This window comes from Otolemur garnettii, unplaced genomic scaffold (genome assembly GCF_000181295.1).
Source record: "Otolemur garnettii isolate 467f Iridium unplaced genomic scaffold, OtoGar3 scaffold00007, whole genome shotgun sequence".
In the NCBI taxonomy this organism is placed as follows: domain Eukaryota; kingdom Metazoa; phylum Chordata; class Mammalia; order Primates; family Galagidae; genus Otolemur; species Otolemur garnettii.
In genome coordinates, this window is record NW_003852402.1 from 5,304,116 (window position 1) to 5,330,419 (window position 26,304).

The 26,304-nt window shown below is 51.4% G+C and overlaps 1 protein-coding gene across 4 annotated transcripts in view; it reads right to left on the minus strand.

Moving 5' to 3' along the window:
* MPPED1 (metallophosphoesterase domain containing 1) overlaps positions 1 to 26,304 on the minus strand; it is a 71,800-nt gene that overhangs the window by 25,219 nt on the left and 20,277 nt on the right. The gene's annotated exons all lie outside the window — the stretch shown is intronic.

Below are 26,304 nucleotides of genomic sequence, written 5' to 3' on the forward strand. Positions count from 1 at the left end.
GGGGGGGCCGGAGCCCGCCCTGATGTATTTATGTCATGTCTCTGACTGGGGGTGTTACTTAAGCAAATTAGCAAATTACTCCAACTGTACAGCTTCATTTATTTCTGCAGCTCCCGACTACCGGGGCTTGGGGGTGTACAGGAAGCTGTCAGCCCTCCCCTCTCCCTCCCACCCCGGCAGAGGAGGAAGGCTAAGGCTTCTTCCTCCCAGGAAAGGTGTGTCCAGGAGCCTCCACCTGCTGGGGGATGGCCTGAGTGTCTGGTCTCTCCAACAAGGTGGGCGCCCCTGGCTTGGAGGCAGGGTCCATGCTGGAGCATGGCACCCTTTTGCACAGAAGGTCTGGCCATGAGCGTGTCCGTCTGTGTGTTCACCTGGACCTGGCTGTTCTTTCCACAGCTGGGAACACTGATGCTCAGAGACATCGCCTGAGGCTACACAAATCAATTTTAAAATGATGGACAATTATTACAATTACAGAGGACATTTTATACACCCCGTGGCAGTATCCTGAGGTGCACACTGATCCATTGGTCCCCTCCCTCTCAGCAGACAGATGGATGCACAAATGAATGGATGGATGGACGGGTGGATGGAGGGACGGATGGATGGATGGATGGATAGATGGATGAATGGATAGATGGACAGATGGATGAATGGACAGATGGATGGACGGATGGATGGATGGATGGACGGACGGACGAACGGACAGACGGATGGATGGATGGAAGGATGGATGGATGGATGGATGGACATATGGATGGATGGGTGGACAGATGGATGGATGGATGGATGGACGGATGGATGGATGGACGGACGGATGGACGGACGGACAGACGGATGGATGGATGGAAGGATGGATGGATGGATGGACAGATGGATGGATGGACAGATGGATGGATGGATGAATGGATGGATGGATGGACAGATGGATGGATGAACGGACGGATGGATGGATGGACGGATGGATGGATGGAAGGATGGATGGATGGACAGACGGATGGATGGATGGATGGACAGATGGATGGATGGATGGATTGATGGATGGATGGATGGGCAGAGTTTGGCTTACAGATGGACAGCTACATGGACACCCACATGGATGGACAGACTAGACTGATGGGTGGACAGGTACATTTGTCACTCCATCCATCCTTAGATAGTTCTGGCCATCTCCTTTATACTGACTGACCTCTGTGGCCCTCCTGTTCCTCCAGTTGCCTGAGCAGGGCATGTATTTCAGGCCCACCTCCCTCACCCACAGTCCTCAGTGTCCATCTCTGAATCTCCTCCAGTGGGTCCTGCTCTCTAGCTGGGCATAGGGGGAGTGGAAGAGACAGAAGTAAAGCTCTGGCGTGGCGTGGCCATCACAAAGTAGGAGAAGTCCCCTCCTCTGTTCTGGGACTTGGCCGTCACAGAGTGGGAGAAGTCCCTTCCTCTGTTCTGGGATTGCTACCTCTGTTGTCACAGCCCAAGGCTGCAACCCCTTCCAGTGCCCACATCACTTGCGGTTCTCACTGACCCACCCTCGCAGGCTTTCTCTCTCAGCTGCTTCTCTACCCCCTACCTGGGCGGGGAATGAGAGGCATTTCTGGGGTCCTCAACCAACTCACTTATTCGCAGGGGCTTTGTGGGGGTGGGAGGGTGGGACAGACAAAAACTCTTCCACCCAACTCCTGCCCACAGAGGAAAGCAGCAGATGAGAAGGCTGAGCACAGGGGGCCATCTCGGTGGCCAGTGGGGATGGTGCCCTGACAAGGCACAGGACAGCCTGAGCCCTAGAGAGAAGGTATCCTCTGAAATCTGGCAAGATTCACCCTGGGGACCAGAACACATCATCCCCTCATGGCCCGAGGGTGGGCACAACACAGGGAAGGCAGTAGAGAGTTGACCTGTCTAGGGAGCACCCAAGTTGGGCTCAGTGGGCAGCAGCAGGTGCTGGGGGCTGTGCTGGCCTTGGCAAGGCTCAGCAAGGGGACAGAGGGCCCAAGTGCCTTCTCCCACCCCACTTCCCTCATCAACCCAACAGAAGCTAGGAGTCCAGTCAGCCTGCCTACCCCATCAAGCCAGGTGCCCTGCTGTAAAGCCCCCAGCCCAGGTCAGCTCTCCACCAGGCCTGACTGGGGCATGAGCCATGTGCCAGACCCCGGCGAGGCTGGACAAGACATAGTCAAGAGGCCTGCAGAGCCTCCAATCCATGCCACTCATTGGAAAGGGGAGGGAACTGAAGCTCAGAGAGGGAGAGGGACTTGCCCAGGGTCACACAGTGAGACAGGGGCAGGCTGGGACTGGAACCCCAGCCTCCTGCCTGCTGGATGCCTGAACAATGGCCAGCCTCTGGCAAGATGGTTTGGGAGACTGGAAGGAATTGAAGACATCCCACCACTGGGTCTTACTGTGTGGCCAGGCCACTGACCTCCCTGTGACACAAGCACCACGTTCCCGGCTGGAAACCAGCCTGCCTCCCCAGGGGGTAATGACAGCCATCTGTGTTTCCCACCATAACATTCACACCTGCTCCTCCTGAACACTCCCCTTCTCAGCCAGATCGAGGGGGAGGCCCTAGCGCTCCCAGCCGTGGGGTCACGGAGGGGAAGAGGCATTAAGCAGGAATCCGCTAGAGGCAGGTCCTCTGCTGTAAGTTCTTGTCGCAGGATCCGCAGACCCAGACAGACTGCACCCCCACAGGGACCCCAGATGGCAGCAGGCATGGCTGCTGTGCGGGGCACAGAGAGGGACTCAGATGGAAATCTCTGCTACTTGTGCTTCCGAGATTAATCTCCCTCTGAAAGGTTACAATTCTTTATCTCTAACACTTACCCATCCCATTTAACAGAAAGTGCTGCCTCCAAACTGCATAATCTGTTAAATTCAACAAGATATGTGCAAGCTTCTCCCCATCTACGCCATTCCCGGAGCGGCGTATTGAGCCCGGCGGAGTTTTAGTGCTCTCTAAATGCGGTGACAATCAGGAAAATGCCCACTTATGGCTTCTTCCGCCCATTCCCGTCTCACAGAACACAGCAGAGGGGGATGGAATAAAGAGACGACATAACGATCTCTGATTGCATTTTTAGTACGTCTTTGACAGTTCTGTGTTTAAACACTTGCCGGTGTCTGGGAGATTCACGCTAGCAGACCTCCTGGTGTGGTGCACGGTCTAGAATAACAGCAGAGTGGAGCCAGCCTGCCAGCCAGCTTGCTCGAGCCACTGTGGGGTCTCAGTGCGGCTCAGGCTTATAAACCCCAGTGAAAAACTCCCACGGCCACGTGCCCATGGAGGACGTGGGCTGAGAGGCAGGGAAAGAGAGTTCTGTGTGTAACATGAACAGGCAGAGGGCTCTGGGGTCAGGTGCCAGGCAGCTGCCAGGGCTAAGTTACAGGAACATGATACACAGGCTGTGCCCATGGAGTTAGGTCCTGCAGCCTTGCCCCACGTCTGCCCGTACCAAGCACTGTAATCAGCAATGTGTCTTTAGTGCATCCAGACCCCTGGCAAGCCCTCCCCAGGCACAGAGACAGGCAGCACAGCAGAGTGGGCAGGGGTACAGGCTGGGGAGCCTCCACTCTCTCCTTCCTCCTGGCTCTGTGGCCAGGTGAGAACCCTCACTTCCCTGAGCCTCAGTGTCTCCTTGTGTAAAACAAGAATGTCCGTAAGGTCCTTGCAATGATCAAGCAAGGGCAGGCATGAAGCCCTGTGTTGTGCTGATGTGGAAATGTGTCAGAAGCAGGTTTGGTAAGACACACAGATGTAGAAACGACTGTCGTGATGGTGGTTTATACTCACAATTCCCCCAAACAGGAGCCACGCCACGCCACACCACGCAGGCCCACATGGGGAAGTGCAAGTCGCTTAGGAGGTGAACGGGGAGCGGAAAACATGGGCAAGAGTCTTTGTTGTGGTTCCAAAAAGAAGGGACAGGCAAGGCAGGGCAAGCAGGCTGGGCACTGGCAGGTCTGAATAATTCTGGCAGGCTCTGGGGCAGAGGGGCTCTCCCCAACTGTCTGGTGCTGCCCGGTGATTGGGTCAAGTAGATAGCGGCCCAGAGTGAACACTCACAGGGGGTGGCTAGGGTGTGGCCTATAGAGTGGCCGGTTTGCATATGAAAGGCTGTTGCTTGCTAACTCTAGGAACCCATTAACCCTGGGAGGGGCAGTCCCTCCAAAGTCAGCAAAGCCCCCCAACATGTCAAACCCTCAGAAGGCAGAAAATAAAAGGCAAGATTAATACAGACTGGACAGTGGCCACGTCCACTGCATCATGGGGCTATTAATGCCATCATCTACCACACGATACAGAAAAGTGAGCTAAAGGGGCAGGTCCCCTCCCCGGGGCCACACAGCAGCTCATGGGAGCCCAGGGCTGCCATGACACCCCCTGTGGGACAGACACGTCCTGGGACATCACACCCTCCACTGTGGCCCAGTGCCTGTGGGTCCTGCGCGGGAGGCTTCTGGACTCAGATGCCGCATTGATGCCCATATTTAAAAGGCAAATGTGATTTTTCTTCTGTTCTATCTTAATAGCCAAAATGTTTAACTTTAAAACATTTGTTTTTCCTGGGAAATGTTTTAAAAACAGGAACATTCAGTCCTAATCATCTTCAACTGCTTATTTCCATTGCTGCTGCCGAGCACATATGACTTTAGGTGGAAAAGGACAGCAGGAAGTTCTCTGTGTTTTTCCCCCCAAAGTTAAGGCAGCCTGTGGCCAGGGGACTTTGTGGGAACCTCCCCGGAACTCACAGTCCGGCAGAGCACACACACCCAAAGACATTCACAAAAGGCCCCTGGGGGCCCTCACGAAGAAGCCTGAGTTGGTGGTCCTGGGTGCTGGGGGCATCCAGAGCTGGAGGCCACGCATCCCTGCCGCTGCCCCACCTCATCTCTCACCACCCCACACCCCTGGGCTGCACGAGGCCTCCTGACATTTGCTCATGCTGTCCTGTGGCCCTAGGAGCTCTTCCCTGCCCTTCTAGGTCAACCCCAATTCAACTCACCCTTTATCCATTGGCCCAGAGCCACCTTCTCCAAGGCACCTTCTAAGAGCATCCTCTTCCCCCAACCTATCAGAGTGCCCCCAACAAACACCAGGTGTGTCTCCCACATCCTAACCAGGCTGCCCCACCAGCTGGGAGCTCCAAGGCTGGCCCACCTGCTGCATCTCTCTGCCCCCAGGTAGGGCTTGGTACCAAGTACATGCTCAGTATACAGCCACTGAATCCACGGGGTATCACTGACCCCTACAATAGATGGCAAGGGCCAGAGAGGTCACATGACTCACCAAAGGTCTCCTAAGCAATTGGCTACGGGACGTCCCAGAAAGCCAAATAAAGGCTGTCATTGTTAAAACCAGGCCAGCCTGACAGGTGGCAGCCTCCAAACTGTCATGGTTTTCACTTACTCAGCAGGCATCAAGGCCTATGCCACAGAGCTGGCACCATGAGGCTACATGACAGCCCTGCCTATGAGTCAAAATGCTGGTTCAGCTCAGCTCTGCTACCACCTCACCATGAGACCTGGGGGTGAGGCCCTTCTCCTCCTTGGACCTCAGTTTCCCCATCTGTTCCATGAGGAGGTGGTATAATGGTCCCAACTGCTGACAGCCCTTTCAGCTTTCCAAGACCTTCCAGGCAAATGTGTGTGTGGTACTGGGTGAGATGCCCGAGGCGGGTGATAATCAGATCAGACAGCAGGACCTAAAGGACACTCACACAGATCAGGGGCCCACGTCTGAGCTCCCATTTTGAATGCCCAAGTTTGTCTCTGCTGTTGCTGACATCTCACAAATTCAACAATAAAGGAATGAAAAAGTGTAACCTCCCAGAACAGAGGTTTGGAAGCTGGAAAGAGACAGATGAGAAGACCAGTTCAGCTGAACAGAGAAAACTGAAACCAAAGTCCTTAGAAAGGGCTCAGGGGAGGCAGCCACAGATGCCAGCTGAGCTATGACCAGAGCCAGGTGTCTTGGGGTCTAGACCCCAGAGCTCTAGTCTGATTTTGAACCTGTATACAGAGTAGTCAGGACCTAGGTCCCCTTCCCCAACACCCATCTACCACCCACCCTAGGAGAAGAGGAGGGTGTGCTCTCAAGGGCCCACAAGATTCCAAAGACCCCTGCAGGGGAATATCAGGCCCGAGGGGGATGGGCACTGAGGCCCGGGGAGGACCATAAAGTCAAAACACAAATACAGGGACCATAGGGATCCTGGCCCTCTTCCCCATTCGGCTGTCAAATCTGGAAACCAGGCTTAGAAACTGGGGAACTGAAGAGAAAACCAGGGTTGGGAGGGAAAGCCCACAGGTATTAATATGCGAGATTCCCCAAAGATGCCGCCAGGTCCCTATTACTACATTCCCACCCCCATCACACACACGTATGCGCACACACACACTAACCAAAGCTCTCAGATGCCCAGCTCTTACAAACACACAGTATCACCAGCCCTCTGAGGAAAACCCCACACTGAAAACAGAGGCCAAAACAAACAGAAGAAAGGAAGGCAGAGGAAACAGGGCCAAGGCAGGAAACCGATGTTTACTGTATAATTAACACCCTTGGTGAGATGATAGAAGATGCTGCACCCAGGAAATTCTAGCAGAGTGCTCTTACAAAAGGAATAAAGAGGTAGTGAGATTTGTGAAAATCTGGCTAAAGAGTAGGAAGATGAAGTTGTGGAAATCTACTAGAGACCAAAAAAAAAAAAAAAGACAATGAAGTGAGTAACAGACAAGAAAAGATAAAATCAGAGAATCAAAACCAGAGGTTCCAACATCTAAGTACTGAATTGCAGAAAGAGATCTCATAGAAAACAGATGTAAGGCAAATTTGAAAACAATATGAAAAAATATTCCAGAATTAATGGAGAAAATTCGTTCCATTAAAAGACTGCCCAGAAAAATGAATGGAAAAAGACCCATACCTAAGGCACACTGTCCAGAAACACAACAGGTCACAGACAAAGAAGGAGGACTCCCCAAAACGGTAGAATTTTCAACAGTGACGCTGGAAGCTAAAAGAAAATGAAACACTGCCTTCCAGATTCTGAGGTGAAAATGATTTGCAACCAAGAATTCAGTACTTAGACAAACTATTAACAAAGATGAAGGACAGAGTAAAGCCTTTTTCTGACAAGTAAGTTTGCCAGCCATTAGTCTCTCATGCACCTTTCTCAGAAAGCTACTTGGGGGTGTGTTTCATCAAAATGAGGGAGTAAACTAAAAAAGGAGGCTGTTGGATCTCAGAACCAGGGGCTCCAAGACAGAAGAGAGGAGATGGACAGAAGGTAGCCATCTCAGGATAACGACTGTGAGCAGGCCTGAACACCAATCAGTCCCAACAAGAACAAGGCTCAGAGCCCTAAGAGGAAAGCCTCCAAAATGCTGAGATAACCTGGCACACCCCACCACATAGCTATGGGGCACTTAAAGCTCTGCAGGAGACTTAGGGATGACCTGTGATGGGTACACAGAATGACAAGCCAAGTAGTTACCTCTTTAGGAAAAACAAAAAGTCATATAATAAATATTCAACCAAAAAGTGTAATAGGATTATATTTAAAGCATAGGCAAAAAGACATATATGGGCGTGAGGAGGCTAAATCTCTAAAGCTTCATTCTTCCTTGTAAGAACTTTAATGCATGAAACTGAAAAGGAAAGAGACAGCAACCTCGGTTTGTTTCCTTAGAGAAACAGAGGTACACAAGAGAAGCGGCTCTGGAGTCAGCCGTGCTGGGAAAGGAACTGCTGTCTTTATCCTTAGCCTTGCAGCTCTTTGTGGCTTACCGTGTCCATATTATTACCTGAATGTAAATAATATGCTAATGTGAGGGGCACAAGGAGCAGGTGCTCTCATCCACGTCTAACCCTGTCTAGGGCAACCTGACCTCTAGTGTGCTCTGCCTGTTGCTCAACATCTAGGACCCAAGAAAACTGGGGCACAGTGAAGACTGATGGCCAGAGAGAATACAGAGAAAACCCATAGAGGGTGATTCCTTGGGGATTATTCTGGCACCAGGTTCAATGGCAGGTGATCCAGCTAAGCAGCTCCTCTCCTGGGCAGGTCAGGCAAGCTACTTATGACATTATAGCTGTCACCTGCCCTATTTCTAATCCTCACAATAGTCCCACGATGGGCAGTACATGTGAGCAGACAAAGAAACTAGGGCTCTGTGAAGTTAAATAATGGCATGATTGATATGCAGAGAGTGAGAATTTGAACCCAGTTCCCTCTGAAGCTGGAACCCATGATTTCTCCCTCTCCATCAGAACCAGACAGACATATATTCTCAGATTTTTTTCATTAAACATTTCTCAGACAGATATTCTCAGATTTTTTTCATTAAACATTTCTTTAAAAAAAAGAAAGAAAAGTGTTGCCTTATATTTGAGTCTTTACAATGTCTGTCCTGTTATGAGAGTTCTCAATGACTTCATTTTAAGCAACACAACACTTTGGAGAAGATCTTGGGGCTGCTGTGACCAGAAAGCAGCACACAGAAGCACTTTGAAGACAGGAGGAAGGACCTTGGAGCATACGCTGCTCCACAAAGTCAAGGGCAACCCCAGCAAAGGTTGTCAAAAATCCACTCTTTTCACATTCTGGAAATTAACCAAAGATTTGCAACAATCCAAAGAGCACATTTAAGAAAGCCAGTGGAGCTCTGAGGCATCCCAACTTGCCCTGGTCCATCTCTTCCTCCCAGCACTGTGTAGCAGCCTGAAAACCACAGCCTCAGAAATATCACAGTTATGAAAATGGCAGCTGAGCAGCCAATGGAGGAGGCAAAAGAGCTCTGGGACTCCCCAGAAATCCCCATCCATAAACAACTGTCACTATTTGACATGTAAAACCCCATTCCCAGGATTTGTCTTTAGTTGAGCTGACGCAGAGCTTGCTCAGCAAAGAAAGCCCTGTCTCCAGAACATTTGCTGAAAACAATCAGTGGCAGTTGTTTAACACCACAGTTTCCCAAGGAAGAAATACCAGCTGGGGCAAACAAGACCCTAGCCCAAAAACTGAAAAAGAAAATCTGGGAAATGAAGTGGCTCACACCTATAATCTTAGCACTCTGGATCACCTAAGTTCAGGAGTACAAGACCAGCCTGAGCAAGAGCAAGACCGCATCTCCACAAAAAACAAAAAAAGTAGCCAGGTGATGTGGCAGGCACCTATTGTCCCAGGTACGTGGGTGGCTGAGACAAGAGTATCTATTAAGCACAAGAGTTTGCAATTGCTATGAGCTATGATGATGCCATAGCACTCTAATCATGGTGACAGAGTGAGACTCTGTCTCAAATTTTTAAAAAGATATTTGTGTACCTGTGTCCATAACAGCATTAGTCACACGAGTCAAATGGCAGAAACAACCCAAATCTCCTTCGATGGATGAAGAGATAAACAGAGCATGGTATATACACCCACACCCAGTGGAATATTATTCAGCTTTAAAAAAGGAAGGAGATTCTGACACCTGCTACCACATGGATGACGCTTGAGGACCTTCTGCTCACTGAAACAAGCCCGTTACAAAAGGACAAATACAGTGAAATACAGTGTGATTCCACCTATGTGAGGTGCCCAAAGTAGTCAAATTCATAGAGACAGAAAGGAGACTGGTGGGTGCCAAGGGCTGGGGAGCGGCTGGGGAGTTGGCATTTATTGGGTATGGAGTTTCAGTCTGGGATGATGAGAAAGCTCTGGACGTGAACAGGGATGATGGTACCACAAACTGAATATACTCAATGCCACTGAGCTGTACACTTTAAAATCAGTTAAAGCAATGAAGTTATGTTATGTACATTGTACCAAAATTTAAAAATAATCTAAGGAGCCAGGATCCCGGACAACGAGAATTGCAAGAGACAGTATTACAGTTTCACGGAGCCTGAGAGGCCAGGAAATGCAGTTTTCAGAAATGTTAGACTCCTGGAGGCCACCCATTCTAACTTCGGGAAGAAATAGTTCTGGAATTTTAGAAGTCAGTGCAGTTTACAGGAAAAGGAGACTAATTGGCCCTCTACAGTCCGGGCCCACCCCATACACCACCATCCCCCTCCCTCTGGACACCCTGACTCTACCTTACCAGCCAATTCCCAGCAAGGATGTCACCAGTTTGACCAAAGGCCTGATGGAAAGCCCAGCTCGGGGCCAGACACTTGGCTCCTGTGCTACTGAGCAAACATTTTTTCAAAAACTTTTACAGGTTCCTTCTGGCTGCAGACAATTCATGTAAAGGGAGAAAAAAAAAAATGGCTCAGGACAATGTTCTTTGTAGTAGAAATGGCTAAGACTAAGGGTTCCTTTTTTTTTTTTTAAAGACAGAATCTCATTTAGTCACCCTTGGTAGAGTGCTGTAGTGTCTTAGCTCACAGCAACCTCAAACTCTTGAGCTCAAGCAATCCTCTTGCCTCAGCCTCCCAAGTAGCTGGGATTATAGGCACCTGCCACAACACCTGATTATTTTTTTGAGATGGAGTCTCACTCTTGCTCAGGCTGATCTCAAACTCGGGAGCTCAGGCAATCCACTTGGGGCCTCCCAAGTGCTGGGATTACAGGCGTGAGCCACCGCACCCAGCCTAATAGAGTCAAGTGTTTTAAGCTAGATAAACATCTTGGCTGTTAGGGTACACTAAAATAAAATCACCCTGCCACCTCTGTTGTTCTGGTCCTTTACTCCACAATCCTCTTCGTTGGCCCTAGTAAGTTCCTGCCCAGCCATGACAGCCGGGGACCAGTGATGTGGGTGGTACAGAGTCCCGTAGAGCCACTGACAGCCATGCTGTTTCCCTTCCCTGGCCAGGAGTAAGGGAGAGCTCCGCCGAGGTTGTATCAAGGACAAACGGCAGCAGGAGAATGGCGCCCGGGGGGAGCAGCCCACACATGAAAGACATGGAGGTGGGAAAACTTTCCACATATTTGACAACTGCCTAGAAGCCCAGAACAGATTGAGGGGAGGCGCAGAGCCAGGCCAAGAAGGGACAGTGGAATCACACCAGGGGGTCCCTGACTGCCAGGCAAGGTGTCCAGACTCAGCCAGGGCATCTTGCAGGGAACCTCCAAGGAGTTTTAATGGGGGGGGGGGGAATATATGGTTGGATCAATGAACAAAAAACTTCTTTCAAACACCAATATGACAAATGTTAGTTTGGAAAGTGACTATTTTGAGAGGTTGGGATGTTACCAAAGAAAGCCCGGCTTTGTCAGCTCGACGCTTCCCCTTCAGCGTCGTGGCTGTCAAAGCAGCCCAGAATTAGCTCGCACGGCCTTCCGCGAGCTCTCAGATCTTCATCTGCATCATGCACACTCCGAAAGGTGTGAAATTCTTCTTCTTAAGAGAGATCAAAGAAACAAACCTATACACTTTAAAAGTCTGCTTTTCTTTTGAAACAAATTTCAATGAACTAAAACCTAACTTTTAAATGTACAATTAAAAAAAAAGACTCCTTGGATAATGTTAATAATAGTAATTAAAGCTGCCATCAACTGAGCATCTACTTGGTGCTGGGCTTTCAGATGGATTCACAAACCACAGCGACAGCTGCATTTATTCTGCACAAAGACGGTAACTGCCAGCCAAGGAGAGAAGCCTTGGAAGAAACTAACCCTGCTGATGCCTTGATCCCGAACTTCTGGCCTCCAGAACTTCAGGATGGTTAAGTTTCTGTTGTGTTAAGCCCCCTGTTGGTGGTACCTTGCTATGGCAGCCCCAGCCAGCTAACACAGCATCAGCCCTAACCCTAACTTATTACTGCACACATACTGATGCTGCTCTGTGATGAGCCCAGACCACCCACTGCCTCCCTCAGCGCTCCCAACATCAGCCCCTCTTACAGATGAGAAAACTGAGGCCAGATAGCTGGGAAGGATGAAGCCAGGCTCCGAACCCCTAGGGATCTCTCTGGACCCACATGCTTTAACAGGACCCCAACTGCAGTGTTTTATTCCATCCTCACAGTAGCCCCACAAAGCAAATGTATGGCCCCATTTTGTACATGCAGACACTGAGGCACAAAGCACTAATGACTTTCCCTAGGTTCCCAGCTAGGCATGTGGTCAAGCAGGGCTGGGGAGGGGGTGTGCCTGTCTACTGGCCCCTGACTCATTTCAGGAATTGAACCAGCCCAGGACTGTGGAGATGACCACATGACTCCCTCTGAAACGCAGACATCCCCTGTGATGTGGGGAGACTCCAAGGGACCCCAGGTTACAAGGAACACTGAGTGGGAGGGACGGAGGCCTGTGTTCAGGTTCCTTTGTCCCAAACATTCCAGTGACCTGTTTTCAGAGCAGCTTCTAATGGGCCTTCCCTGGAAGCCTGACACACCTGAGCAGAACATGGCTGGTTCCATGGAGGCAGGCTGGGGAACTGTGCCCTGTGGATCCCTCCCCAGAGTAGTTGCTGGGACCCTGGGAAGCCCCCAAGGCTATGCAAGTGCTCCGCCCCCTGGCTGGGCCTTGCCCGCCCACCCCCCTGCAGCCTCACTGCCCCACTCCCCACACCCCTCCCCACAGGCCCAGCTGCAGGGACTGCCTCTGCTTCTCAGGTGTCGCCCTGTTCCGGCCCTGCACTTCCACTTCACTCGCATTATCTTGCTCAGCCTCAAAAGGCCCGTTGAGAAATATCCCATAATTTCCCCATTTTGCAAATGAGAGAGCCACGGTCCAGAGAGGCTAGGTCACCTGCCCAGGACCACACATCTAGAAAGCGAGATGGCCCAGGTCTGGTTTCAATCAAAAGTCTGGGCTGTCAACCATGTCCCAACCCATGTGTGACCCTCAAGGGCTGCTGCCCACTGGTTGGGGGGTGGGAGGGAGTCCAGGTCATGAAGATGGAGCGAGTCAGGGGCCAATGGAGGCAGAAGCCTGGTTACACTTGGGACAAAGGCCTATGGGGTAAAGTGACACACGCATTGCCCTGCGTCATTTAGCCAATGACTACCCCAACTGCTGGGGCAGGGGAGCTGTCTGTGGTGCTGAAGATGTAGCCGTGCACAGGACCATCAAGATGTGTGACCTCCCGGGAAACACGGCCTTGCCCTGGACCTCAGTCTCCCCATCTGAAAAGTGGGGGCAACACTCAGGACCCAGGATGTTTGTGGGGAGGAAGAAGTGAGAAAGCACTGTGAAAATGGCAGGGGACCATGAGGTGCCGTCCAGAAGTCATTACTGCCTTTCAGCCCCGTGTGACTTGGACGGGAGGTTTTGCTGCAAAATGTCTTTTTCAAATATGAAATGTGGGATGTTGGAAATTCTCATGCCCTACCAGCTGCTCAACCCGGACTTTGTTCAGCTGGACCCAAATGCTATAAAACATTACTCCTGACCACAAATATCTAACTCATCTTAGAAAGGAGGAATTCGCTAATAAAAAGGGCTGGCTGGGATTTCACGGACACACAAGGGTAGTTCTCATGTTAAAAAAGGTCTCCTCCAGTATTAAAAATAATAATAATAATTTTAAAAAGAACATAGACCTTGTGTTACGATCTTGACTCCATTTTTATTTGCTGTATGAAGCTGGGCAGGCTCTGCACCTCTCAGAGACCGATTTCTTCTCTGTAATGCGGAGCCAGTAATAGCAGACACCTGCGGGGGTTGTCTGGCTGTGCTGTCCAATACAGGAATCAAGAATTCCCTGTGCCTATTTAATTTCAAACCTATCACAATGAAATAAAATACAAAAGTCAAGTTTCTCAGTCACACCACCTTTCAAGTGCTCGATGCGCACATGAAGTTACTGGCTGCCATGCTGGACAGCGTAGGTGCAGCATTTCCACCAACCCAGGAAGTTCTCTGGACAGGACTGGTCTAGGGCCCTGTTCCTCAAAGTTTGATCCCAGGAGAACAAAAAGGGCATCCCTTGGGTGCTCATTAATAATGCAAAATTTCATGCCCTCCAGAGATCTGGACTTTAACAAGATCTCCCTCCCCAGGGGATTCTTGGGTGGTGAAGTCTGAAAAGAGCTGGTTGTGGGGTTCAGTGAGAGACCAGAAGGGTAGACAGCTCTGGAGAGAGGGTGGCTCGGCATTAGCACCAGTGGCCCTGCTGGGTTCACATTCTCCAAATCAAAGGAGCCACAAAGCTCTGAGAACAGGCACGCTTACTTTAGCTGCCGGCAGTGGGCACAGAAGGTTGTATAGACAGCAAAAGGTGGACTCTTCCAGACATTCCAAAAATTTATATGCTCAGCCCTCAGAATAGTTTAATTCTCTGCTGGCCAGGATTTTCTGGCTTGTTCATTATCCTTACTCTGGAATAAAATCCAGTATGAAAATCACATTTTAAAAAACCTACAAGTTTCTTTCATATCCAAACATAATTTCTCTGTGTTTGTGAAAAAAGTGAAGAAGGGAAGTGGCAATAACAGCCCCCAGCTCTTTCTCCCGACGGTTCCGCAGCCTCCAGCAAGAGCTAAGGAGTGGAGATGTACTTGAGGATGAAGAGGAAGGCTCACACAGGAACCTCGGCAGAGCCATGCCACTCATCCGCACAGCCACCAGCCTCCTGTGCCCTCAGCCTCACACCCAGGAGGCAGGGGACCTGTGACTGAAACCTGCATGGTCTCAGCTGGCCCCAGGCTGCCTCCTCACCCTGCTCTGTCTCCACTGTGTCACAGCCTTTTCTTGTTTATGTGACTCTGAAGTGGGAGGCCTGTTTGATGCCCCCTGCAGCCCCTGCAGCCCCAGCAGCTAGCACAGGGTGTAGAACAAGGTAGGTGCCCCATAAATGTTTATTGAATGAATGAGTGATTAGGACCTCCAGCCTCGGGCCCTTGGTCAACCTGCCCACCTGAGCCGGAAGACCTGTGCTCGCCCTTCACCTGTCCAAGTAGTCCCAGCTCCCCTATCTAGTCCCATCCCCCATCTGGCCTCAGCTTCTCTCACTCAGCCCCTTAGACATTCCGTGGAACCCCAACCACAGGCCAGTCCTCAGATCTGCTACCAATACTCCCAAGCAGAACTGCTGCCTTTGCCCAGGCTGCCCCCAGACTCCATCCAGGTCTCTGCTCAGCTGTCACCCCCGCAGGTCCTGCCCTACCCTAGCCCTCCCTGTGCCCTCACCCAGGCCCCCTGTTTATCCATAGCCTGTCCCCACTGCCTCACAAAGCAAGCTAGTTTTTCTTCACTGCCTCATCCCTAGGGCCTGCTCCCTCCCCAAGTCCAACACATAGAAACTGCTCAGTAAACATGTCTTGAGTAAATAATAAAGTACAAATCAGGAAACAAACAATAATGATGATGACGTCTTTGGAGGAGGGTTAAAAGTGAGTGAGAAGAGTACACCAGACAGCAGAGACAGACGGCAGCACAATGGGATGAGGTAGGTTCATTCTGTGCTCCTTCGAGGAGGAAAGGAGATGTTGATTAATTCTAGACTGAGTTAAGTCAGATATGCATATTAAACATTTATGAGTAACTACTAAATGAATCAAAAAAGAATAGAGAATTTCTAAACCAGTAGAGGGGAAAAAAAGAAACTTCAATCAATCCAAAAGAAGGCGGGGGTGGGGGGTGGAAAGCACAAAATGAGTGACAGAAATGGACATGTTTTATGTAATGGGAAACACTAAACAAATATTCGTTATTATCCAAATACAAAAAACTTTCCCGAGGTCATTCCCACACTGAAATGACTGTATTCCCTTAAGGTACTCAGGGCCGGATGAGATGGACATCAAACACCCTGCAGGGACAGCCAATCACGGGGCTGGCATGACTCTCAGCAATCAGGGACAGCCAATCAGAGGGGCTGGCTGACTTTTGGCAATCAGAACATTAGCCAAATGCATCTCCCTTTCCACTTCGGTCCCCAGGAATCTCAGACCCCAGTTTCCTATTCACAGAGCCCATGGTGGGTATAAGAATTCCAGGCCCTCCCCTCCCTCTGAACTACTCTAACTTCTCTTTTCTGTTGGTTTAAACTTAGCTTTGAATTTATTACCAATATTCTACCCATTTACTATCCTTTTCGTTTTTACAAACCTTCTCAAACCCTTTGACACAAAGGGGATATTAGTAAGTAAGCAAAACACCCAAATAATAAGACATACGAAATAAAACCATATGAGAACTTCCAGAGAGCCCAGTCCTCTCAGAAAAATGCATCACTAACTTGTTGGAACACTTAGTTTTTTGGCCAGTCATGGCGGCTCACACCTGTAATCCCAGCACTTTGGGAGACTGAGGTGAGAGGACTGCTTGATGCCAGGAGTTTGAGACCAGCCTGAGCAAAAGTGGGACTGCCAACTCTACCAAAAAATAGTACAAAAATTAGCCAGATGTGGTAGAGTGTCTCTACTCACAGAGTTGAGACAGGATGATCACGGGAGCCCAGGAGTTCAAGGTTGCACTGAGCTGTGAGCTATGATGACACCACTGCAGTGTAGCACTGGCAACACAGCAAGACCCTATCTCAAAAAAATTTTATTTTCAATTTAAAGCAAAGGTATTTAGGATGATGGTCTTTAAAAAGAAAAAAGAAGCTGGGTGTGGTGGCTCACACCTATTATCTCAGCACTGTGGGAGGCTGAGGAGGAAGAACTGCTTGAGCTCAGGAGTTCAAGACTTGCCTGAGTAAGGGTGAGACCCCGACTCCTAAAAAATTTTTTAAAAAACCCAGCCAGGTGCCATGGCCAGTGCCTGTAATCCCAGGGGCTTCTGGAGGCTGAGGCAGCAGGATGCCCACAACCTGAGTCTGAGGTTGCAGTGAGCTATGATGCCATTGTACTCTGCTCAGGGCATAGAGTGGGACTCTGTCTCAACAACAACAAAAAAAAAAGCAAAGAAATAAAAATAAAAAATAAGCAAGGAAATAAAAAAAAAAGAAAAAAAATGCCACTGCAGAACATTCTTGAAACACACCCCCCCCCCCAGGGTCTCATCTCGGTTCCAAAGCCATTTTGTTGTAAATAGATAATTAGCACTTAAGCACACCTTTCAAGGGGTTTATACATTAACATGAAAATACTGTAATTACAGCTGGCCACATTCACTCGACTACAACTTAGAATTCTAGATTTTTCATCTTTATTAGAAGTTAATTTTTTCCCTTTTATCCACTAAAATACAGTTCGGCTTTGTGAAGGACTTTTCTGATAAAGAATATAGAAAATTAATTTCTAAATGAAAACCAAAGCTCTGCCTCAGGACGCACGCATCTTCTCTCTGCACCGACCTCGTGCTCCGGGCAGCCGGTCTGTGTACTGGTCACATTGGCTGCTGTGACCTGACTTCACGCAGCCAAAACTCCCTCAACATGGACTGGCTTCCGTCAGAGAGCCAGAGATGACATGAGGTCCCAGAATTTTAAAAACCATATTTTTAAAATATTCAATCTTGACTATCGGCAAGAATAATAAGTTTCTAGAAATGTCTGAATCAGGCCATTGTATCCAACTAGTGAGCAAATGAGCCAGAATCCATTTTAAGTCTACTATTAATTCAGGGAAGATAATTGTTTGCTCTTTAAAAAAAAAAGAGAAGAAAAGCTGGGTGGATTTTTATGACTGAAGTGACCCCATCACAAAATGCGTCTTTCCTTCTCCCATACCCTTAACAAATATTTGTTGAAGGCCACCCCACGCTAGACTGCTGGGTCCTGTGGGCACCACGTCTAGCACCTCCCTCACCACATACCTCCCACGACCAAGTCTGAGGATCGCACCTCAAACCGGAGCCAAACACACACTGTGCTCTGTCCCGGGCCATCTCCAGGTCCAGTTCTAGCTACCCAGTCCTAGCTATGCCTGCACCAGCATTCCCTGGGGGCCCATCTCCTCTCCTGCCTGCTGCAGTCATGTTCAAGAGAGAAGCTAGAGGGTCTCTGGAAACACTGAATTGGTCCCTGTTGCCCCCAGTGGGAACAAAATCCATGCCCTAGGATGGATGCACCAGCATGCCCCCAGGCTGGCCTCCTTCCCTGGCCTCCACTGCAGGCCTCTGCAGAGGGTACTTTCCAGCCAGTCACCATCACCTTGCCCTGTCCATTGATCTGACTCACTGATCTAATCATTCAAAATGATCTTGTCCACCTACTTTGCGTACTGCCTACCATCTGTCTCTATATTGGCCCTCAGGCCGGCGAGGGCAGGGTCCCTCTGCACCATCATCATTCAATCTCCAGTACCAAATCAGGGAATGTCGTTGACCCCCAAATAGGCACCATCTGAGTGAAGACCCCATGGCCAGCTTCAAGCAGTCACAGCCTGCAGGGAGAGGCAGACACCCTCCTAGCCCTGAGGCCTGAGTGCCTAGAAGGGGACTGAGTTAACACATGGTCTACACGTGGTCTCATTTGAATGAAGTGGACTCCTAGAGGGGAAGAAGGGAGGTCACTGGCCAATAAGGGGAAGAATAGGAAGTGGGCCCAGGGCCCTGACCTCAAGTGCTCCGTGCCCAGCACTGGTAGAGGCTGCAGGCCTGGCAGCATGAGGTCTAGGACTACACCTGCCCACCTGGCTTTAAGCTGCTGGTAGCCCCAGCGTTGCAGCCATTCCCAGGACGACGGCTGTCGCCCCTCCACCCACCCTACCCACCTAGCCACTTGGGGTAGGAGAGTGGAATGGGTCTGCCTGCCCAGAGGGCCAGCTGGTGGTACCAGGGAAATGCTCTCTAGAGGTGTGTCCCCTGGGCCACCCAGGTAGGGCCTGATCTACAAAACCAGGGACGCCCACGCATTCCCTGGAACATTCCCCAGCAGCAGTCAGCAGGGGTGGCCATGCCGCAAGATCTTCCATAGCTTAAGTCAGGAAAGTGAGGGAGCGTGAGGTCGCACAGGCAGCACAAGCCTGCCAGGCACACAGCTGAGGAGCAGGGTCTCACGTGTGTGCACTCAGGAGGGAGGGGACGAGAGGGGGGCACCTGTGTGCTGCTCATGGGGGGAGGGAAGAGGGAAGGAAAAATATTGAAGGGCTGAGACAAAAGCAGGGACCTACACAGTGCTGGGGACAGAGAGCCTTGAATCCCCCATCAGCATCTGAGGTTGGTTTCCCCCAGAAAGAGAGGAAGCCAGAGAGCAGCCGGAAGGGAACAGCCGCCTTGGGAGGGGAGTCAACCTCCAGCTGCTTCTGAAAAAGACTTTTTCCTATAAATAAACTTAATTTCTGTACCTGTGAGCAGCCTCCTGCCCCTGCAGGGAAGACAAAGCCCCACCCACTCCTTTCTGAGCCCCTACGGCCTTGAACTGGACCACGAAGGGGGACACCTGCCATGTGCTGCCCATTTCTGGTCAAACCCCCGCTTCCCTCCGGCCCTCTGCACACTGGCAGATGAGGTAAGAGCCAATGAGCCCGCCTTGAAATGCGTCCTCCACCTCCCTTTCTCTCCCGTCCTCCCTCACAGATTTTAATTAAGGGTTTACTTGCAAAAAGACCTAGCTCTATTTAACTAAATCCTTGGACCCCTTTTATATTGTCTTATATATCGTCTTCTGCCGGGGCCCCAGAACAAAGTTAATTATAACTTCTAAATACTCTGTTACCAGGCCTCATCTTCCTCCCTGCCTGATTCTGCTCAGGGTAGTGGGGCTTAATTAACTAGCTCTCTCGCCAACGCCCAGCAAGCTCCCCTCGGTGCCAGCCTGGGCTCTAGAAACCCTGGCTGGCTGGGGCATGGTCTCTGCCTGGGAGGGGCTCACAGGAGAAGGAATTCTGCAGGAGGAAGGGGGTCCCAGCAGGCTGGCCCACTAAGTGCCCCTGGCAGCTCAGCACGTGACACAGTGGGCAGAGGGGACAGTGGGCAGGAGAGACCGCAGCAGGATCAGAATAAACAGATGGCAGCTGACATCCTTCTCCGAGAGCAGGGAGAGAGGGCCCAGGAGCTCTGGTTAGGGGGTCCCAACACCACTGTGTGATACACACCTTACCAAGTAGCCTGTGGGAAGGAGTCAGAGGTTTGGGAGTTCAGGTTGGGACAGAACAAGTCTGAGATCCTGGCCGATACCAGGGAGGTGCTTCCTTAAGATGACTGAACAATGCACCCTGGATCTCAAGGAGAAAGACGGAGATGTCCTACAGGTGTAGGCAGAAGTGAGAACTGCGGGGTTGGAGTGGTTATCCTCTAAAACAGTGGTTCTCAACCTTCCTAATGCCGCGACCCATTAATACAGTTCCTTATGTTGTGGTGACCCCCAACTATGAAATTATTTTTGTTGCTACTTTATAACGGTAATTTTGCTACTGTTATGAATCGTAATGTAAATATCCCATATGCAGGATGTATTTAGGCGACCCCTGTGAAAGGGTCATTCGACCCCCAAAGGGGTTGTGACCCACAGGTTGAGAACCGCTGCTCTAGAAAGAAGGCGGTTCGAGGCCCAAAGGTGGACCTTAGAAGGAACCACTGTGAGTGGACAGGAGAATGGGGAACAAAAGAAGGAGATGGAGAAAGGGCCCGGAGAGGAGGGAGCGCGGAAGCTGGGGAAGGAGAACCCACATCAGACGAGGCAGCATCCAGCATTAGACGCCCCAGAGAAAAGGCCGGAAGTGTGCACATGCAAAGCCACCTATGGCCTCCCCGTGGTCCTTCCTGCAGGGAACACAGGATCCTGAGGCCATGGGAGCTGGGGGCATGGCAGCAAAAGCCACAGAGACCACAGCCTCCGCATGTCTGGGAGGGTGGTGGTGGGGAGGCCAGCCCGGCATCTGCCAGTCACAGAGAGGCATCTCACAAATCCCAGCCCATGAACTGACAACTCTTGCATGCCTGGCTGTCACTCAAAACAACAGAATTTGGGCCTTGCATTCTTGCCTCAGGGAGGAGGTGGGTGGCATCAGGGCCCCAGGGTCAGTTGCTGCCTCCGCAGCCGACATCCTGGGAGGAGGAAGAGGGTGCTGCTGGGTGCTCAGCCTCTCCTCCTGCCCTCAGCACCCGTGACCCTCCCAGGGGCCACAGAGGTCCACCTGAATACTAGGCCTCCTTGATCTGCTAGCCTCATCCTTAAGCCCCCAACCCAGCCTACACTCCCTGAGCCATCTCAGACGGCTGCTCAACTTCCGAATGGCAACAGCATTGGTTGGCACTAGTCTGGATCACAGCCTTGCCCCCTTGAAGTCTCCATTGCTGCTGTCCCATCCAGTGGCACTCAGTCATGCCTGCCCTGCTGGAGACACAGTGACTGCTCATTGCTGCCTGCCCCTCTGTCCAGAGCCCTCTGGGCTGAGCATGGGCCAGAGGCCTTGACCCTGCCTTCCAGGGGCAGACAGACTAGGTGAGGGGACACAGAGGTCTCCCTGCCACAAAGTGAGCTCTGGGTGTGCAGAGGAAGGAGAGGCCCATTCTGTCCAGCAGTGTGGGACAGGGGAGCATCAGAGGGAGTGCCGGGGAGGAGAAGGAAGAGCAGTCCCAGCGTAGCGCTAAGGGGAGCATGAGCCCCAGGTAGTGGAGGAGGGACTTGTTCTTTCCCCAAGTGCCAAGTGCAGGGGGCCTGTGTGGCTGGAACGAAAGGATTGATGAGCCTGTCTGCCTTGTGTGGGGCAGACCAGGGAGAGGCAGGTGTTCATAGCAGCAGCTGCCACTCCCCAAGGGCTCCCCCTGTGACTGGACTGGGCTAATGCTGCATGGGAAGGTTATTCTTCAATTCTCTTTCACCCCTCCAGGGTAAGTACATAATTCTCCCCTTTTACTGCGCTAAGGTCACACAGCAAAGAGGAAGAAGAAGCAGGGGTGAAGACAGATCTGTCTGGCCTCCAGGCGGGAGCCCTGACCTGCATGCTGCAGCCCTCAGCCCCGCACAGGCTCAGCTGACTGGCCCAGAGCTCCAGGCTGCATGTCGACCATCCTTGTTAGCTGGGAGCACCGAGGAGCTGTCGGCACACGCTTTGCCGTTTTCAGCAAGTTGTACTTTTCCTTTCTCTCTTTACAGCTGGAGAACACACCCTTGGCAATTTCTTTGCTGCTTTTTTAGCTGGGATACTTACAAATCAAGCAGCTATTCATATTTCATGCATACATTTGGGGTATTAATGGCCAAAGGGAAAGCAGGTCTGCTTAGAGGAGCCCTGTCACCCCAGCCCGGCCCCCTCCAATGGGCAGGCCTGCAAATGGGCAAGAGGTGGGCTCCACTCACAGCCAAGCTGAGGGCAGTGACCCCGCAGCAAGTTAAGAGTCAGCAGGAACGCAGCCACACCCAGCCCCGTTAAGAGCCCATCTTGTCTTACACGGTGAGTCTTTATTAATTTTTTAAACCTCCTCTTGTCTCTCTGAAGGTGGCCCCTGGAATATGATTTTAAATGTTCTCTATGAGATCAATGAACAGTGAAGAAGCTGGTGGTGCATTTCAAATCTGTGACTTTCTCATCTGGAAAAGGGGCTGGGCCAGTGGGGCTGGGAGGGAGGCCAGACCTTACTGGCTGGGAGAAGGGGCTCATGGAGTCCACTGAGTGGCTGGATGATGCCAGTATTGACCTTAAGCCGCACTGCCCCCAACAGACACACTTTGCACCAGACACCAGAGGCCAAGAAGCCAACATTTCTTTAAAAATGAGTGTTGGTTTTATTCGATACTAGCAGAATACACCCCCAATGGAAAATCAGAGAGAGAGAGAGAAAGAGCGCGCACGCTCTATAAAGAAAGTAATACCCCATGATCCCAAGATCATCAATTCTGGAACATTCTAGAGCCTTTGCCCTCACTGCATCCACTCTGACTCTACAATCCACAATGGCCTCCAAGAAACATTTTAAAAGGCTCATCCCCCTCCCCAAAAAGGAAACCCTTCCCAAAGCTTCCCCTTGAACTTATAATCAGTCCTAAACTCCCCTGCCCACAGGGCCTGTGCAAGCTAGTCAGCACCTTCCCTGTTCAAAGTCTCCCTACCCCATACCCCTCTGCCCCCACCCCAGCACCTCTGCCTAGAACAGGTCCTCCCTGAGATCCACATGAAGCTGCCTCGTCTCACCTCAGGCCTGGCCCATCCAATGTCACCTCCACAGGGAGGCCTTTTGTGCACACCCAGCTAGTGGCAGTCGACACTCGGCCCCAGGGTCGGTCCATGGCAGACTCTGTCGCTCTCTCTAATTGTCCTCTTGTCTCTGTACCCACTGACCCACTGTCTCCCCTCATCAGACTGAGTAGGGCCCTTGCACTTGCACTCTCCATTGTCGCCCAGGGCTGGAGACATGCCTGGCACCTAGTGGGTCCGCAGTGAGGCGTACAAAATGAACAAGTGAATATTTCTTTCCAGTCTTTTTTCTCTGTGTGTGTTTGGGGCCGGGGGTGCTGTGGATAGCTGAAAAGACACACCAGCCTTTCTCTGAAAGTCTACACGCTCCAACAGGGGCTGTGCCACCTTCCCTGCTGACACAGCCTCGGGCTCATGTCTAATGCTCCCCTCCTGTGGGATCATCACAGCACACCCACCCCTACCCAGAGTAGCTCAGCTCTGGCAAATGCCAGCTCATGGGGGAAATAAGGACATGTTTGCAGCACTTCACAGTTTATAAAACTTGATTTCCTCTATCCCAAGAGAGCCTCAAAACAACCTCTGAGGGAGGTAAGGCATGGAGCCTGGCTGTCCCCACTTAAAACAGGCCCTGAAGGCACAGAGAGGTCGCTCTTACTTCCAATCAGGAAGGCTGCACAGTAAGGACAGACAACACAGAGAAGATGCTCAGAGCTTGGCTCTGGAGTCCAGCTGCCTGGGTTTGAATCCCAGCTTTGTCACTAATTAGCTGTGTGACCTTGGGTAAGTTACTTTACTTCTCTGGGTCTTCGTTTTCTCCTGTGTAAAATGGGGAGAAGGATACCTCCTGCCTCATTCCATTGTCAGGAGGATTCAATGCATTAATAATACACTCGAGGGACACAGAATAGCACCCAGCACAAAACAAGCACTCAGCAAACACTAGGTCTATATAAAATGCTCCTAGTCAGGTGCACCTGATGAGTATACGGTCCATCTCTCGGTCATGGTCACCAAACCCTGGGGATCGGACTGCCAGCCCACAGAGGTGAGTCTGTGCAGCAGGAGACTTCCTATTGGCTAGATGCAAATGGACTTCCCTAAATCAGCTCACATTGACTCTCACTCGTGCAAATGCCTAGGTGCTTACTCGAGGGCAGAGCAGCTCCTCACTCTGCAGTCTGAAGCCCACCCCCACTTGAGGGAGGGCCCTGACATCTGCAAACACTTTGAAGCGGCAAACGGAAGAGGTCAGAGGAACAGAACTTTTTAAGTCCACGCTCCTATCCATCATAACCCAGGCAAATAAAAAAATCAACCCAACTATAGGCACAAAGTATGAAGAAGGCCTCCTGCAAATTCCCACAGCACTGATTCTCACTTCTAGTAAATGGCAGGTAGAGAGATCTTTCTCAAGTGCCCGTCTCACTGTGCTGAGCCCCTTCACCTGCAGAGTCATGGCCACACCCCACCCTTCTTTCCACCCCATCACCAGCTCATCCTCCAGACTCCCTGCTCCAGCCACAATACCCCACTCCTCCATGCAAGTGTTTCCTGGCATGCCTTGGCTTGAGCCATTCCCAGCCTGAAATTTCCCCCTTCCCCAGGCAAACTCCCAAGTCCTCCGTCAAGTCCAGGCCCAAAGTCAGCTTCTCCGAGAAGCCTTCCCCTGCCCCAGAAAAAGCCATGGTCAGTCCCTGCTTGCTGAGCCCAGCCTCTGTGCCCACACCCACTACCCATGCAATGGTTCAGTTCATTCACTCACTCCACTTTAACAGGGCACATCGTAGGCCGGGCTGCACGTCAGAGACAGTCCCCACCCTGCAGAACCTCGACCGTCTTCCATCAAAGGGGATGCAAGTGGTACCCACCTCAAATGGCTGCTCCTAAATTCAACAAGACAGGTGGCAAAGAGCCTGCCGCTCTGCACTTGGCACATAGTAGGTACACAGCCCACAGGGACACTGATCTCTGCCTTTCAAACAGCCTCTTTATTCAGCCAAGTGTGGCCTCATGTCTTTTGAGACCCACAGCAGATGGGATTAGATGCCTTCCTCGACAAAAGGTCCCCTTGGAGGCAGCCCAGAACTGTGGGCAGTGCGGGCTGGGTGAGAAGCCTGGGCCAGGCCTTGAAGGAGCCCTCACCCCCTGGCCTTCACTTTTTTCAGCCAAACAGGGGCCTTGATTAAAATTTCCTGTTTGAAAAATCAATACTACACACTTAAAGCCCTCAGCCTGCCAAGCAGAAGGGAAGACCTTGCTTGTAAATATTTGTCTCTCCTGGCAGAGCCAGGCCTCTGGCTGGCCACACAGCCCTGCCCCACTCCCAGCCCTCTGCTCCAAAGGCTCTCAGCCAAGTGCACAGCGGGACATCCCTGGGGAGGTGGAAGGAACCGTCTGGCAGCCACATGGGGCTGCATACTGAGGTGAGCCGCCCCGCACCCACGCCTCCATGACAGCAGGCCTGGGCGCCGGCCTGGCAAGGGCTGTCCATCTGTCTTCCTAGGCAGGGACAGAGATGCCCTCACTGGGAGGTTTCTCTGGATTCCAAGGCAAGTGACTTCCCAGGCGGCCCTCCCAGGTTTATTTATTTCTTATTTTGGGGAAAAAGCACAAAGACAAAACCCTGGGGATGTGCTTGTAAATCATCACTGCCATCATGCTCTGCATGGGAACATGCTCTGCTGCCTGGACCAACAGCTGCCTACGGGAGGAGCCCACATCTTGTCCCCTGGGCCCCACCAGGGGCCGCTTAGGTTGGTGCAGCTCCTCACTGGGGAAACCATCTCAATGGTGGTGGGTGACCGAGCTGGTACGTACTAGCTGAGGACCTACCCGGCATCACCATTCTAGAGTCATTCACTCCTTTGCCCTTTCAGCCATTCATTCATTCATCAATTATTCTCTGACCACCTACCTGGGCACTGGGGGAGGGACACACAAGCAGACAAAAACAGATGTGAACAAAGTCCCTTTGGGAGGGGCCTCCCAAGCCAAAAACCACAGAAAAAATGGAGCATCACAAGGAATCAGGTGCTGAGATGAGAGAGGCCAGTGGAGGACTGGGGAGAAAGGGACAGAGAAGAGAAACAGACAAAGCCCAAGGAGGGGCCTGGGCAGAGCAGGCAGGAAAGGCAGCCAGGCAGAGGGCAGCCTCCAGAGCTGGCAGGAGCCCAGGTCCCACTCAGCACACCCAGCCCACCCTGGACAGCAGGGACCTACCCAGATCCTACTCAGCACACCCAGCCCACCCTGGACAGCGGAGACCTACCCAGGTCTCATCAGCACACACAGCCCACCCTGGGCAGGGGGACCTACCCAGGTCCCATCAGCACACCCAGCCCACCCTGGACAGCAGGGACCTACCCAGGTCCCACTCAGCACACCCAGCCCACCCTGGACAG